General features: G+C 38.9%; 1 long non-coding RNA gene across 1 annotated transcript; it reads left to right on the top strand.

The window, feature by feature from the left end:
- Nucleotides 1-6522: 6522 nt before the first annotated feature.
- LOC104226020 (uncharacterized) lies at nt 6523-8707 on the top strand. The gene is made up of 3 exons (XR_011402532.1): nt 6523-6676; nt 6813-6982; nt 8690-8707. It is a non-coding gene; the product is annotated as an uncharacterized lncRNA (long non-coding RNA).
- The last annotated feature ends 8638 nt before the right edge of the window (nt 8708-17345 follow it).

The raw sequence follows: 17345 nt of genomic DNA on the forward strand, positions 1-17345 counted from the left end.
TGACTATTAAGACAAAAGCAATATTCTTAAGATATTCTAATTTCAAATTACTAATATTTTTTTTGTATACGTTAATTTAATTTGGTACTTAAATAAATATCATTGGACAAGATCGTGAATAAATGAATAAAATTCCTTATATGTGTTTCAATTTCATGATCAATATTTATCATTTTCAAAAACTCAAATTTTTACTTAATATTTTTTTTTGTGACTAAAACCATGTTTTGAATATTATTTAAATATTTTTTTAAAAATAATTTTCATCAATATATAATACATACGCAACGCGTGTACCTTGAGGCTAATATGTATAATAGTATAACGTTAGGGTTTGAATGTCCTAATAGTATGAAGGCGGGCTTTTTTCAACTATTGATGAAAGTAGAGCCAGATGATACCGTAATCCAAATCCCAAACTGCTAGTCTCTCTCCCTTTTCCGTAATCCAAATCCTAAACTGCCAGTCTCTCCCTGCCCCCTACGGATACCTACAGTCTCTTAACCAACATAAATTCTGTAAAAATAAATATAAAAATCCATTCTTTGGTTCCAAAGTTTGGAACTTTTTTCTATTTTGGTAAATATTTTGAACTTGGGATGATCCTGCTCTGCTATAATATATTTTTGGATTACTACTTTTTTTTAAAACTATTATTTCATTCCTTATGACATTGAAGGGGAGCCTTGGAGCAACGTCATAGTTTGTCTCCGTGTGACCTATAGGTTAGGTGTTCGAGCCGTGGAATCAATCACTCGTGCGTAAACACGGGATGCTTCGTGCACCGGGCTGCATTGCCTGGCCGTTATGACATAGACTTACAATTTTGACTAATCTGTAACGTTTCTGCAAAATTTAGTTACTAGTGTTTACTTAAGGTAGTGGCATGTAGTTGTTTGGTGCCGTTTCCCCCTTAATTTGCTCATATGATTGATTGATTGCTTCTGAAGTTAATTTTGGATCATAAATCTCTAACTAAATTGTGAATATCTATCAGCTAATATTATCATCATTCGAGTTTGATAATTGTCTTCAGCTAATATCATCGTGAGGACGAGTAGTTTGGGTTCTTGGAATTAGATGGGAAGATTTCCAAGAAATCGACAAAGTTTTGATTTTGACGGGTTAATTTTATTGATTCTTAAATCTTGATGCTGCCTGATGATGTCAATCTCATTAAAGAAGTATTAGGCATGTGCCTAATAAAAGTTTCTTTGGTTTGGTAATCAACCCTGTTGACTTGGTTTGGATAGGTAGCCAACCTTGTTGAATTTCTTTGGTTTGGTAGTCAACTTTGTTGAATTGTGAAAAGTGTGTGTATATTGTCAAATATTGTAGACTTTAGAGGGTGAAGCTTTGGCTATAAAAGGAGAGCTTCAACTCTTATTTCTACACACCAACAAAGAGAGAAATAAAGAGTGAGGTTTCACAGACAACGTATAAGAAAATAGTATGTGAGGAAAATAGAGAGTGAGCGATATTGTAGTGAGGTGGGAATATCAAAAGAGTGTTATTTCTTTTGAGTGTTATAGTGGTCTTTGGAGTATTTATCTCCGACCTACAAAGTGTAAAATTCCTTACTATAGTGATATCAGTTGCTCCTCTCGGGGCAGTGGTTTTTTCCCTTATTAAAAGGGTTTTCCACATAAAAATCTTGGTGTCGTTGTTACTCTTTTATTCTTGTTAATTACCGTATCTCGGTGCTACATTATTATTCCACTTTTATTACCGTGAATATTATTTTGGCAAGGGGTTTATTCCCAACAACTGGTATCAGAGCACAGGTTCTGCTCGTTCACTGAAATACTATTCACTATCGGTAGTACTATACTCGGTGAAAAATAAATGTCCGGAGTAAAGTACGAGGTAGCAAAATTCAATGGAGAAAACGGTTTCTCAACATGGCAAAGAAGGATGAGAGATTTGCTCATCCAACAAGGATTACACAAGGTTCTAGATGTTGATTCCAAAAAGCCTGATACCATGAAAGCTGAGGATTGGGCTGACTTGGATGAAAGAGCTGCTAGTGCAATCAGGTTGCACTTATCAGATGATGTGGTAAATAACATCATTGATGAAGACACTGCACGTGGAATTTGGACAAGGTTGGAAAGCCTATACATGTCCAAAACGCTGACAAATAAATTGTACCTGAAGAAGCAGTTATACGCCCTACACATGAGTGAAGGTACGAATTTTTTGTCACATTTAAATGTGTTTAACGGACTAATCACACAGCTTGCCAACCTCGGAGTGAAAATCGAGGAAGAAGATAAAGCCATCTTGCTATTGAACTCGTTGCCATCTTCGTACGATAATTTGGCAACAACCATCCTGCACGGTAAGACTACTATTGAGTTGAAAGATGTCACATCGGCTCTTCTACTCAATGAGAAGATGAGAAAGAAGCCTGAAAATCAAGGACAGGCTCTCATCACAGAAGGTAGAGGCAGGAGTTATCAAAGGAGTTCGAACAACTATGGTAGATCCGGAGCTCGTGGGAAGTCAAAGAACCGATCCAAATCAAGAGTCAGAAATTGCTACAACTGTAATCAACCAGGTCACTTCAAAAGAGATTGCCCAAATCCAAGGAAGGGCAAAGGTGAAACCAGTGGCCAGAAGAATGACGACAACACAGCCGCCATGGTGCAAAATAATGATAATGTTGTCCTCTTTATAAATGAGGAAGAGGAATGCATGCACCTGTCAGGTCCAGAGTCGGAATGGGTGGTTGACACAGCGGCATCTCACCATGCCACACCGGTAAGAGATCTTTTTTGCAGATATGTAGCAGGTGATTTCGGCACAGTGAAAATGGGTAACACAAGTTACTCAAAGATTGCGGGGATTGGTGACATTTGTATCAAGACAAATGTCGGATGCACATTGGTTCTAAAGGATGTGCGGCATGTACCTGATTTGCGGATGAACTTGATCTCGGGAATTGCTTTAGACCGAGATGGATACGAGAGTTATTTTGCAAATCAAAAGTGGAGACTCACTAAGGGATCATTGGTGATTGCAAAGGGAGTTGCTCGTGGCACGTTGTACAGGACAAATGCAGAAATATGCCAAGGTGAATTGAACGCGGCACAAGATGAGATTTCTGTAGATTTGTGGCACAAAAGAATGGGTCATATGAGCGAGAAGGGATTGCAGATTCTTGCCAAGAAATCACTCATTTCTTATGCCAAAGGTACAACGGTAAAACCTTGTGACTACTGTTTATTTGGTAAGCAGCATAGAGTCTCATTTCAGACATCGTCTGAAAGAAAATTGAATATACTTGATTTAGTATATTCTGATGTTTGCGGCCCAATGGAAATTGAATCAATGGGCGGTAACAAATATTTTGTTACTTTTATTGATGATGCTTCACGAAAATTATGGGTTTATATTTTGAAAACCAAAGATCAGGTGTTTCAAGTTTTCCAGAAATTTCATGCTCTAGTAGAAAGGGAGACGGGTCGAAAGCTAAAGCGCCTCCGAAGTGACAATGGAGGTGAGTACACTTCAAGGGAATTTGAAGAGTATTGTTCAAGTCATGGGATCAGACATGAAAAGACAGTTCCTGGAACCCCACAGCACAATGGCGTAGCCGAGAGGATGAACCGCACCATTGTGGAGAAGGTGAGAAGCATGCTCAGAATGGCTAAACTGCCTAAGTCATTCTGGGGTGAAGCAGTTCAGACAGCCTGTTACCTGATCAATAGGAGTCCATCAGTTCCGTTGGCGTTTGAAATCCCAGAGAGAGTTTGGACCAACAAGGAGGTGTCCTACTCGCATCTGAAGGTGTTCGGTTGCAGAGCTTTTGCACATGTACCAAAAGAGCAGAGAACAAAGCTGGATGATAAATCTGTTCCCTGCATATTTATCGGATATGGAGATGAAGAGTTCGGGTACAGACTGTGGGATCCTGTAAAGAAGAAGGTCATCAGAAGCAGAGATGTAGTCTTCCGAGAAAGTGAAGTTGGAACTGCTGCTGATATGTCAGAAAAGGCGAAGAATGGTATAATTCCTAACTTTGTTACTATTCCTTCTACTTCTAACAATCCCACAAGTGCAGAAAGTACGACCGACGAGGTTGCCGAGCAGGGGGAGCAACCTGGTGAGGTTATTGAGCAGGGGGAGCAACTTGATGAAGGTGTCGAGGAAGTGGAGCACCCCACTCAGGGAGAAGAACAACCTCAACCTCTGAGGAGATCAGAGAGGCCAAGGGTAGAGTCATGCAGGTACCCTTCCACAGAGTATGTCCTCATCAGTGATGAGGGGGAGCCAGAAAGTCTTAAGGAGGTGTTGTCCCATCCAGAAAAGAACCAGTGGATGAAAGCTATGCAAGAAGAGATGGAATCTCTACAGAAAAATGGCACATACAAGCTGGTTGAACTTCCAAAGGGTAAAAGACCACTCAAATGCAAATGGGTCTTTAAACTCAAGAAAGATGGAAATGGCAAGCTGGTCAGATACAAAGCTCGATTGGTGGTTAAAGGCTTCGAACAAAAGAAAGGTATTGATTTTGACGAAATTTTCTCACCTGTTGTCAAAATGACTTCTATTCGAACAATTTTGAGCTTAGCAGCTAGCCTAGATCTTGAAGTGGAGCAGTTGGATGTGAAAACTGCATTTCTTCATGGAGATTTGGAAGAGGAGATTTATATGGAGCAGCCAGAAGGATTTGAAGTAGCTGGAAAGAAACACATGGTGTGCAAATTGAATAAGAGTCTTTATGGATTGAAGCAGGCACCAAGGCAGTGGTACATGAAGTTTGACTCATTCATGAAAAGTCAAACATACCTAAAGACCTATTCTGATCCATGTGTATACTTCAAAAGATTTTCTGAGAATAACTTTATTATATTGTTGTTGTATGTGGATGACATGTTAATTGTAGGAAAAGACAAGGGGTTGATAGCAAAGTTGAAAGGAGATCTGTCCAAGTCATTTGATATGAAGGACTTGGGCCCAGCACAACAAATTCTAGGGATGAAGATAGTTCGAGAGAGAACAAGTAGAAAGTTGTGGCTATCTCAGGAGAAGTACATTGAACGTGTACTAGAACGCTTCAACATGAAGAATGCTAAGCCAGTCAGCACACCTCTTGCTGGTCATCTAAAGTTGAGTAAGAAGATGTGTCCTACAACAGTGGAGGAGAAAGGGAACATGGCTAAAGTTCCTTATTCTTCAGCAGTCGGAAGCTTGATGTATGCAATGGTATGTACTAGACCTGATATTGCTCACGCAGTTGGTGTTGTCAGCAGGTTTCTTGAAAATCCTGGAAAGGAACATTGGGAAGCAGTCAAGTGGATACTCAGGTACCTGAGAGGTACCACGGGAGATTGTTTGTGCTTTGGAGGATCTGATCCAATCTTGAAGGGCTATACAGATGCTGATATGGCAGGTGACATTGACAACAGAAAATCTACTACTGGATATTTATTTACATTTTCAGGGGGAGCTATATCATGGCAGTCTAAGTTGCAGAAGTGCGTTGCACTTTCAACAACTGAAGCAGAGTACATTGCCGCTACAGAAACTGGCAAGGAGATGATATGGCTCAAGCGATTCCTTCAAGAGCTTGGATTGCATCAGAAGGAGTATGTCGTCTATTGTGACAGTCAAAGTGCAATAGACCTTAGCAAGAACTCTATGTACCATGCAAGGACCAAACACATTGATGTGAGATATCATTGGATTCGAGAAATGGTAGATGATGAATCTCTAAAAGTCTTGAAGATTTCTACAAATGAGAATCCCGCAGATATGCTGACCAAGGTGGTACCAAGGAACAAGTTCGAGCTATGCAAAGAACTTGTCGGCATGCACTCAAACTAGAAGACAGTGCTACCTCCTCTGGATGAATGAGACTGGAGGGGGAGATTGATGATGTCCATCTCATTGAAGAAGTATTAGGCATGTGCCTAATAAAAGTTTCTTTGGTTTGGTAGCCAACCTTGTTGAATTAGTTTGGTTTGGTAGCCAACCTTGTTGAATTTCTTTGGTTTGGTAGCCAACTTTGTTGAATTGTGAAAAGTGTGTGTAAATTGTCAAATATTGTAGGCTTTAGAGGGTGAAGCTTTGGCTATAAAAGGAGAGCTTCAACTCTCATTTCTACACACCAACAAAGAGAGAAAGAAAGAGTGAGGTTTCACAGACAAGGTATAAGAAAATAGTCTGTGAGGAAAATAGAGAGTGAGCGATATTGTAGTGAGGTGGGAATATCAAAAGAGAGTTATTTCTTTTGAGTGTTGTAGTGGTCTTTGGAGTATTTATCTCCGACCTACAAAGTGTAAAATTCCTTACTATAGTGATATCAGTTGCTCCTCTCGGGCCGTGGTTTTTTCCCTTATTAAAAGGGTTTTCCACGTAAAAATCTTGGTGTCGTTGTTACTCTTTTATTCTTGTTAATTACCGTATCTCGATGCTATATTATTATTCCACTTTTATTACCGTGAATATTATTTTGGCAAGGGGTTTATTCCCAACACTGCCATGAGTGTTTTATTTATTCTTCGCTTAGTTGCTTTGTTTTGTGGGATTTGTTTGTTGAAGCACAAAATGTAGCTATACACTTTTGTTTCCAATTGTCCCTCTGCATTTATTCTTCTCTATATTTTTGTTTGTTTTTGTTTTGTTGCAGCTGTGAACTTTATGGGAAGAAGTGAAATCCTGTTAACAGGTTCTCCAGCGTATCCTTCTCCTTAATTTTATCCCTTTCTAGTGAACCTTATATCTGTTTAATGTAAGACTGGCAAAACTTGTATCAATATAAATAAAAAATTTATGATTAAATATATGTATCTATCTATCTGCAGCTAGATGGGTGAAGTTCTTCCTCTGTGTGCCTCTCCTCGTGGCTTGTTCCTCTGCACTTGGACGGTTTCCTCTCAGAAGTGCTGGCAGAGCTTGAAGACTGTGGTTTCATTTATTAAGAAGTTTAGGTGGGCATGGCCATCTTCATTGGGTGGTCCACCGAATGGTGGTAGTAAGTCTCTTTCCTAAAGATTGATATTATAAGGTTCAACCTAGCAGTTTATCACATACGAACAGATGGATACAAGTCTTATAGATCTGTATAAGACTTGAGGTCAGAGACCATATAGGGATGTAGTCACAGCATGATTTGCAGGAATTATGTGAATGCTGATTATATGTTGGTAAAAGAACTTGGGAATGCAAAGGATATGTCATTGAGGTTCCAAATTCCAGTTTGCGCGACATCGTTGACTTTGCGAAATTCCCAACCATGTAAGATGTTTTCCAGGTCCCCAAAATTAATGGTTGAAGCAACACTTGTGGACATGGTGTTTGGCCTGCAATAATTTTTTGATAAGAATGGTAGCCCAAAAAAGCAGTAGGATTTTAAATATTATCCAACTAGGCTGGCATGTAAAGCTTGTTTTTTTCCATTTACCATAAGCTTCTTGGAGGCCAAGGCCACCAACATTCTTATGCTTCGTGATAATGTCGGAATTTAAGAGGTGGAGCTTTTTCCTCTTTGTATCAGTAGAACCCCAGAGGAAGTTACTTTGGGTTCTATTAATAATCTTGGTTATGCTCTTTCAGAGATATAATGCATAACGTGAGTGGGAATACTGCTAAGTGAAGATCTGGCAATTGAGGAATGCATAAGTTTGATAATGTAGTCAGTCTGTTATAGTCTTGTCATTGACATTGCCACAAATTTATGAGATTTTATTTGAAGGGGGAGGTAATAATAGTGCATCAAGTTTGTGCGTGGTGCTGCTCACTCCTATTTGGTCATAGGATTTCCTTTGAAGTTCTTTTATGAAAAAGGTTTCTGCAAGTATAGCTTTTCTGGTCGAACCCGCCCAAACCAACTAAGAAGAACTGAACCTGACAGAACAGACACATCTTTTTGTTATGAACCACCCCCAGCCTAATGTCTCACAAGTAGCTATTAGGCTGACTGCTGAGAAGAGCTTTTGGGCCGAGAACAGGTAATAGGGTCAGGTTAATTTGGGATCCAGGTTGAGCGTATGATGCAAGGATGGTTCTGTTAAAAGGGGGACTGGTCGGTTATTTGGGATGAGGCATATTTGTTGAGAAAGGTGTCTGCTTCTCCTCCTCTCCCGTTCTTTAAGTTTAATCTTCTTATCCACTTCTTCTATCTATCCCTTGTTACTTTACTTCCTGCAATTTCTATTGTAATTCTGCTACTAAGTTGTTGCATTTTGATATTTGAGTTGTAATCACATTTCAGTCTTATTAATAGAGTGGAGAGGTTCAGTTACTCTGGATTTGAGTTCATTACATTTTTCCTTTTGGGAGTACTGTAACACAGGTGTTACAGATCGATTCCTGTCTCATTTATGAAGAGTTACTTCAACGTTTCCTTGGTCATTTCTAGCCATTACCTTTCTGCAGATTTGACATTTTACAGTTGTGAAGATATTTACTAAACTTCTTGGTTAACCATACTCACGAAAGAAAAGATGAGTAGCTTTATATGGTGCTTTCTTGCTTGAGCGTCAGATCAATGCCACGATTACTTTACTGATACTCTTTGGAGACGAGATACTGCTTCTTTTTAGACTTTGAAGTGGTGATTTTTTGTGAAAAGTTGCCCGCTCCAAATTTCCGATTGTGCTTGTTCATAGTCTCTTGTGCTCGATTTTTGTCTTTCGTTACTTTCTTTATGACGTAAATAGATTTTTCTCGTGTTTTTCAGGGCCTCTCGTAACGGGCGTTGAGATATTGTGGTGGTCTTTGGGCATCCTTCCCTACGGTTGCATGGTCGCTGCCATTCTGAATTTTGTTCATGATCCGATATCTTTCATCGTACTATTTATGTTAGTCGGGAGCTATTTTTTTCATGTGGCTGTGCTATACTCTGTTGTTTATTGGCATCAGTACATGCCTTTCCGGTTAATTGGTGCCAAGGCGAAATTTATGATTGAGGTCATTCCCATGATAACTGCAGCAGCCTTGCATCACCTTTTGGAGTTCAATTATGGGCATCTCGCTCTACTGCTATGCTGCACCACATATTTTTACACCTTTGCCCACTTCTTGCACTTAGCATATGATATCGGGGGAATAGACGTATTGCTGGGAATAGTCATGCAGGTTCTTGCTTACATGCTGAACGTAGAATTGTTAGTTAGAGATTTGGCTTTGAGCTTCTGCTTTGTTTTATGTTTCTATAGATACATGACATATTGCGCTCCTAAACTACCTGTTCATCGTAAAAAGGAGTTGGAACAGCTACCTTGTTGATCTGTATGTGTCCGTACATGACATATTTTGTTTGTGTTTTTTGTCATGTAATCTATTTTTTGTCTAGTTAATCTATCAGGGCATCTTTCACCTTCTTTAACCGAGGGTATATTGGAAACAGTCTCTCTGCCCTTTCAGGGTAGAGGTAAGACTGTGTACATCCTACCTTCCCCAAACCCCACTTGTGGGATTATGAGGGTATTTGGCTAAGCTTATAAGCCGGTCAAACTGGCTTATAAGTACTTTTTGGCTTATCTACGCGTTTGGTAAAATTAAAAGTGCTTATAAGTTAAGTGCTTATAAGCAAAAAATAAGTCAAAAGTCATAAGTTGGTCTCCCCCAACTTATTAAATTTCAGCTTATAAGCACTTTAGGTTTGACCAAAATATTTACTATTCTATCCATAAAATACTTCTTTTTAAAACAAAATTCTTCGTATACTCAGTTCTTCAGCTGCTTATATTAATTTCAGCACTTTTATCCAAATATGTAACTGCTTATTTTAAATTAGTTCAACACTTAAAAGTGTTTTTCAGCACCTGTGAGCACGTGATTTTTGTTTTCACGAAAATTACTCCAAAAGAAAAATCCAAATAAAACAAAATGTCATCTGTGTACAATTTTTGAGAATTTACGTGATATTTTGGTAATTATTTTGTCCGTAAATGTCTACTTTGTTTTAGTTAAGTAAAAAATACAAAAATATAGGTCGCATGCATACTTAAGATTTAATTGTGCATTTAGGAATCAATTAAACAATAATTTTGGTTTTCAAGGGGGAAATCACAAAAAATATGCATTTCTATTCTAATTGTCGTCATTGTGTGATTTTTATTTTAATTAAACGTTTTAATTTGTGTGTTAATTATTGTTGTATGTTAATTAATATTTGTGTAGTTTAATTTTGATTTTAATTTAATTAGGAATTTTTGTTTAAATTAAAAGAATGAAAAGGGAAGAAATAAAGAGAAAGTCAGATTGGGCCAATTCGAATTAAATAGACCAGGCCCAAACCAAAATAACCCCATACCCGACCCGTTACCCGGATCGACCCATTCCCAACACTAAACCAAACGACGCCGTCCCCTTAAGTGAAAAGATCAAGGCCGTTGATCATCAATGATCCAACGGCTGAAATTCAACTCCCCCGTCCCGTATATAAACCCCTCTTTCTTACCCCACGCCCAACTAAACCAAACCCCCCTTCACCTTCGTCTCCGAACCTCGGAGACCAAACAAACCCTCAGCCTTCAACCACCATGCACCGCCCACCGGAAATCGCCTCACGGCAGTTCCGGTGGTCCAAACAACCCCATCTTCATACCATAGAACCCCCTTACCCTCCTCTTACTGAATCTACCTTCTATTGTCTTCGAATCCCAGTAGTATGCTTCGAATCTTAGATCGAAAATAAGGCCGGAACCTTAGTTCGTTCAATGACTCCCAATTTCACACCACAGCTTCCCCAAGACTTCCTCGTTCCAGTCTCACGCTCAGTTTGCTTCGAATCACCCCCGAGCTCCTCGAATCTTAAATCAAAGGAATCGACCCAAACCCTAGTCCGCTCAAATGCCACCAAATTCACACCCTGTGACTTACTGGCCCCCTCACCAGGAATCCCTGATAGATCCTGTTCAAATCATCGTGGGGTAGCTCATATTCCAGATTGAAGTTAGGCAGACCAGGGCCCATAAATTTTAAGCCAGGGACTGACTTTAGCCATGCTGTTTTCCTTCGAAAACATATGTTTAAAGTCCGTCTCGGCTTGAAAATGGGAAAAAGCCTCGAGTTTCATTGAATCATGATTCGGGTAAGTTTTTTACACCCAGTTCTAGTGACTCACTCTTGCAGTTCCATTGGTTTACTTTGTCCTTTTCCCTTCTGTAATTTGACATGAATTTCCCATTGTTGAAACATGATCAGTAGTCCAAGGTCCGAACTTGGACCAATTTGCGAGTTTGTGTCTGTTTAGTTTCATAGGTCTAAGGTCCAAACTGGTTAAATTTGTGTCTGTTTAGTTTGTTCAAAGATCAGGCTACCAATTATGTTGTCATTGTGATCCCTTAATCAGTAATGTTAGGCTATGCAATAAACCTGATGCTTAGGAAATGGTTCATGGTTGTCAGAGCTTAGACTCATGTTATTAATCAGATTTCATTTCATGACATTGGTGTTGCCTCATCTCTAATTGCAGTCACATGTTGATAGTAGTTGGTTTTAGCCAAATTGTTGTGAATTAAAACTTATCCTATAGTATGTGATTCCCCTTTCCTGCAATTCATGTTGTTGATTGCCTGTTTAGTCTGATTATCAGGGAGTTTATTGTTTGGTCGAAACTAAGTTTTGTAATCTGTCCAGTTGAGTTTAGGAGTCAGTGTTTAGAATTTTAATAGTTTGGTTTGGCTATAGCTATTTGGGTTTGTTACCAATCGAAAGGATTGGTTTAAGGCAGTGAATCACAGGGGTTTCAGGGGTAATTTGGGGATTTCAAAACTTGAAAAAAGAGGTTTAACTTGAGTGGACTGTCAGGAAATACCAATATACCATTAATCTAATGCATTTGTTTAAATAAAGTTGGGAACAAAAGATAATGGTATGAGGGAGGTTTTGTTGGGGAGTGATTAAATAAATATGTGCCCATGACCTTTGAATTAAAAATAGAATATGACAAATATAGTGGGGAACAAACATACAATAGTGGGCAAAAGAAAGAGGATGATGGGGCAGAATGGGTTTCTGAATTTGGGTTTTGAGTGCTCTTAAGAGCTAGCAGGGTCTGTCTTTGCATATAGATAGAGCCATTTGATAGGCAGTAAGAAAGAAAAAGATAGAGAGAACTTAGGAAAGGGGGACAGATTTTGAAAAATCAGAATTTGAGAGCTGTGAGTTGCATCTATCAGGCTTTCCTTTGAATGTCTTGAAACATCAGTTAAACTACAGTTGTCTCGTACCTGTCTCCCTTCTGCTTTTGGCTGTGATTGCATTTTGGTGTTGCTGGATTTTCAATTGTTTGCTCCTGAGTTTGCTGGGTTTATTTGCTACTGCTTCCATTGGTTATAGCTGAATTTTTTCACTGGGATTTATTCTGCTTGTTGTTACTGCTGCTATTGCTGTTGTTATTTGCGGAACACTACTGTTGCTTCACTGATCTTCATTTTCTTTCCTTGCTTTCCCAAATACCAGGTACACAAAACTGAATACACTGGTACATCTTGTAAGCTACTCGAAGCATGAATGCAAAAAAATGGGAAAGATTTGAAGCTGTAGTTTAATGTACTCTTTTCTTTCTTTTACTATATGTATTTAGAACATTCTATGCACTGCCCATGTAAACTCTGGTTACATACTGAATCTCATTTGTATATATGTTAGCTAGTTGTCTTAACTAGAATCAGGTAGTTGTTGTTTATGTATAATATGGGCATTATCCTATGGCAGTTTAAGTTGTAAACTCCTTCCCCGTAGGCTTTTAGCTTAAATGGACTAACAGTGTAGTTGTAACATTCTACTAGTTCAATTTGTTCGATTAAACAGCATGTTCCAAATACACATCAGGCCTTAGGTGATTACTCAATAGCTCAAACTATTTTAGTTAACAACTTGTTCATCTAAATTCGTAAAAAACGGGTTTCATTGGGTATCACTTTCATTTCGGATTCTTAAAGTTTGAACATGTGTAGAATCATTTGGCTAAGCCTAACATCTAAATAAGGATGGCACAGGTCCAGTTTTACTCCTTATACATTGGACCTGGGCCCATAATTGTTAACCGACTGCCCTTATTGTATTGTTTCAGATTTAACGACTCACTTTCGAAACTCAACTATAATAACTCGTGAGCATGTAAATAAGTTAGAACTCTTTTTCTTTCATTATAGAGACGAACGAAATAGAAAACATAGTCACTATAGGTCAACCCTTTTTGATAATGAGACGAGCCTCGCCAAATAAAAATGCAAATTGTGGGGCCCTCAATAATTGGTCATAATAAATACTTAGAATTTGGGATGAGCCGTTTAGCGAATTTCACTGCCTTCCTCAAATTGTGGGGCCCTCACTATAGGTCTGCATGCTAACCGGTTTCTGAAATCGGGAATTTTTGAAAAAAAATTGTGAAAAAGAGGAAAAGAAAAATAGCAGTGTAGGGAGATAACTATTTATTTTTAGAAAAATAAAACCAATGTCCAAGTAGTGTCAATACCCTGCCGAAATTTTGAAAAAAAAAATGAAAAAAAAAGTTCTTTTTAGTTTGATTTATTTGGAAAAAAAAAGAAAGGAGTTTTGTTTACAAGTTTAGTTTATGTCGCCCGAAGTACGCAGGTCTGATTCTCACCTGATGTGAGATATGTAGGCAAACTTCTTCGGTTCCGGCCCACCATATTCAAAAAAAAAATACAAAAAAAAATATATTTTCCTTTACTTACTCCTTTAGGAAGTTTTTCTTTTAGACCACATTTTTTAAAAAAAAAATATACGTATATAATACAAAAATATTTCCTTTTAATCGCTCTCAAAATCCAAAAAAAATATTTGAAATTCAAGATTCAAAAACATTTTTTTTCTTTTGGAGTATTTCTTTCATGAATTCAGATTAATAGTCCAAAATATTTCCTTTTTAGAAGATTTTCGAAATTTCCAAAAAAAAGGGGGGAAAAGAAGTTAAAATTCAAAAAATATATTTCTTTAGTCGTCGTTTCTTTTCAAAAATAATAATAAATAAAAAAAATAAATCGAAATTCAAAAATATTTTCTCTTTTCTTTGTAAATATTTTAGTCGAAAAAAAAAGTTAGTTTATTTCCTTTATTCCTGATCGACCGAACTACGCCGGTCTGATTCTCACCGGATGTGAGATACATAGGCAACCCTCATCGGGTCCAACCTCCTCTTTTGCAAGAATAGCCGGATGTTCCCGAAAGGGACGCACCAGAAGGCTGACTTTGCATAAACAACCGCTTTTGGTCTTCTTTTTTTTTGAATTTTGACCAATTTTCCCAACAGCCTTAGAATCCTTGTCCCTGAGGCTCTGAGAGGCCGTGTTCCCGATGTTGGGCCACTATTTTTGAAGAAAAAGAGTCATAAATAAATCAAGTGATGCTGTTTTGTCAAAAACAGCCAAATGTTCCCGAAAGGGACGGTGGAGGCTGACTTTGCATAAACGGCCACTTTCGATCATCCTGTAGAGTTTTGATCGGTTGACCCTCACAGCCTTAAAATCTTCATCCCCGAAGTGCTGAAAGGCTGTGTTCAAAACTTAGATCTTTCTTTCTAAAAATAGTCAAATCATTTTTGAGACAAATCATTTTTGCTTAAATCACCTTAATAAATGTGCAAGATGAGCACAATGCAAAATGAACACTTTTCGATAATGACTAAAATCCCTGTCAAGTTGTGGCTATGGTGGGATGATCTAGGTGGTGAAGGGCAAGATGAGGTCAAGAAATATCTGAAAGGTCTCACAGATTTATTGGAAATCCAGCCTCGGGGAGATATCATAAGAGATTTGGTCACCTACTGGGACCCAGCACACAATGTCTTCCACTTCTCCGATTTTGAACTCACCCCGACTCTGGAGGAAATAGCCGGGTACATCGGAAATGCTGAAGTTCCATTAAGGCAAAAATACCTGGTTGCCCCAAGAGCTGTCACTGTGCATCGTTTTCTAGATTCATTAAAGATACCCAGGACGGTCCATAACCCAGATTTGGCCGCAGGTTTCTGTAATCCGCGCTTCATATACGACAGATATGGTCATGTAGGAGGGTTCAACAATCCGGGTAACAAGTTATGCAGCAAAGGTAACCATCAGAAGTGGGATGAGCATAGACGAGTGGCTTTCATGATAACATTTTTGGGCCTTTTGGTGTTTCCAAGGAAGGACGGAAACATTGATCTGAAAATATCCGGGGTCGTCAGTACTTTGCTCACTCAAAATAAAAGCACTCTCGCGCCTATGGTAGTATCTGATATCTTTCGAACTCTCACAGCCTGCAAAGCCAGGGGGAATTTTTTCGAGGGGTGTAATTTACTGCTACAAATATGGATGACTGAACATCTCTGCCACCGTTCCGAGCTTTTGAGTTACGGTTCCTCGAAGAAAACTTGCATAGAAGAGTTTTACACAAGAACCAAGGAGGTTAGTTTACTTGAGGGAGTTACGGCATAGACGTCATTCTTTGAAACCCTCACCGCCAGCCAAATACAGTGGACACTGGGATGGTTGCTTGTTGATGAGGTCATGTATATGCCGGCAGCTAGGACCTACTTTCTATTGATGGGACTAAAGAGCATTTAGCCTTACGCGCCCTATCGAGTTTTGAGACAATTCGGGAGATGCAAGATAGTGCCACACGAGGAAGATCTTAGAGCTCAAGCAATTAAGATTAGCCTTGACGGACAATTTCCTGAAACAAAAGTCCGCCAGATCTGGAATGAATGTCAATGTTTAAAAGTAGATACTTGTGTGCAGGAACGGGACAAAGGTGAAGTAGCGCTAGGGTACCTTGCGTGGTACATAAGAGAACTTGAGCACAAAAGGCCGGCTAAAAGACCCCATATCCTGAATTTTGCCGAGCCATCACAAAAGCAATCTGAAACAACAAATTAGCAAAAGAACAACGTGCAAAAGAAAAAAGCTATCGGGCTGAAATTAGCAAGCTGAAACAACAAATTGAAGGTCTAAAATTCGAGAACAACGTGCAAGTTGCTACTGATCTGGGAGAAAAGAACAGGTTGGCCCAGGAAAACGAGGCACTTAAGGCCCAAATCCAGCAAATAAGGATAGCCGCTGATAACCAACAAAGGAGCCGGTCGGATGAACGACTGATAAAAGGTTTTAAAATGGAAATTAGTGAGCGCCGGAGTGGGTTGGAGAATTTTGAGAATACCATAGCAGAACTCGAGGCACACTAGGCAAAAAGAACAGAGGAGCGCAACTGGTACTTGCAACAGTTGAAAAGGGATCACAAGCAAACCATTGCCAATTTGAAGAAAAAGGTGGCCACTCTTGAGGACAGAGCAGCTGAGCAAGCCCGAACCTTTGAAGCCGAAAATAGACATTGCTATGATTTACTGGCACAGATGGAAGTAGAAATTCAACAGTGGCAGAATCAACATCTCCAGGATTCTCGGGTTTTGAAGGCCCGTAATGATCAAATAGAGTGCCTACTCATAGAAAAGGGGCAAACCAGGGATAAGATTAAGACTATTGCCCATGCCATCATTAGGAGGTGTCTAGGGTGCGAAGATATGACCCGCACTACCTTCTTCTCGGCAGTGATGATTTATGTCAAGCGAACCATGTATGAGCTGGAACAACTTGAAAGGGACCTCGCACCTAAGCCCGCGGTAAGGCCGAACGATGCCCCGCGGGCGCCAATTTTTAAAGTTTTAATGTATTTATAGGTCGAGTCTGTATTTTCACACTTGGCGTCTTTTGTTTGTCTTTTCGCATCAGGGCGTATCAGTAGTTTTTTTTGTCTTGTATTTATTTCAAGTCTGTTATTCTCCCTTTTTCAAAAATGTTCAGTTTGTAACAGAATGTTTTAGTAATAAAAAATGTTTCTTTATTTTTTGCACTTGTTTGTCTTGAACTACGTAATGGTCTGATTCATGCGGGGTCATGATACGCAGGCAATCCCCATCGAATTCGATCATAGTTATAAAATAAATTGAGTAAAAAAAATATAAACTAAAAAAAAAAGAGAAAGAAAATTGAGTGAAAAAGAGAAAAGGAAAAAGTGGAAAGAAAAAGAAAAAAAATAAAAATAAAGACAAGCTGGAATGACGCATGCCATCGATGCAAACATGTACAAACTCACTTAACTGTATAGGTGCATCACACCCCAACATGAGATTACCTGTCTGTTATTTGTTTCAAACTAACCGTTTGTTTGCTGCTAAGACCAGGTTTTTAGAAAAGTGGTTTGGTTTGGTGGAGGTCTGGCCTCACATTCATATTTTACGAGGTCGAAAGGAAGTGTTCAGCTTCCCGTCACTAAGTCGAGAGGAAGTATTCACACTTACTTCACGAGATCAAAGGGAAGTGTAGAGATGTCTTCAGAAATTCCTTTGCCAACGATTCCCACTTCCAAAGAGAGTTCAATCTTGG

The sequence above is a fragment of the Nicotiana sylvestris genome, chromosome 1, assembly GCF_000393655.2.
Source record: "Nicotiana sylvestris chromosome 1, ASM39365v2, whole genome shotgun sequence".
Lineage (NCBI taxonomy): Eukaryota > Viridiplantae > Streptophyta > Magnoliopsida > Solanales > Solanaceae > Nicotiana > Nicotiana sylvestris.